Genomic DNA, 283 nt, shown 5'->3' with positions numbered 1-283 from the left:
CAGACATCATTCTCCAGCCAAGACCATCCCCAACGCCATCTCCTAAGCCTGAGCATGACCCCGTCTCAATCCTACCACAAGCCTCGCAGCCTGTATCCACTAGTGGACTGCCAGACATCATTCTCCAGCCAAGACCATCCCCAACGCCATCTCCTAAGCCTCAGCCGGAGCCGGAGCCGGAGCATGAGCCTGCCCCACAAGTTTCGCAACCTGCATCAACTGGTGGACTGCCAGACATCATTCTCCAGCCAAGACCATCCCCAACGCCATCTCCTAAGCCTGA

The sequence above is a fragment of the Exserohilum turcica genome (genome assembly GCF_000359705.1).
Source record: "Exserohilum turcica Et28A unplaced genomic scaffold SETTUscaffold_4, whole genome shotgun sequence".
NCBI classification, from domain to species: domain Eukaryota; kingdom Fungi; phylum Ascomycota; class Dothideomycetes; order Pleosporales; family Pleosporaceae; genus Exserohilum; species Exserohilum turcicum.
The sequence above is the reverse complement of the archived record's forward strand: the minus strand, read 5'-3'. Positions refer to the sequence as shown.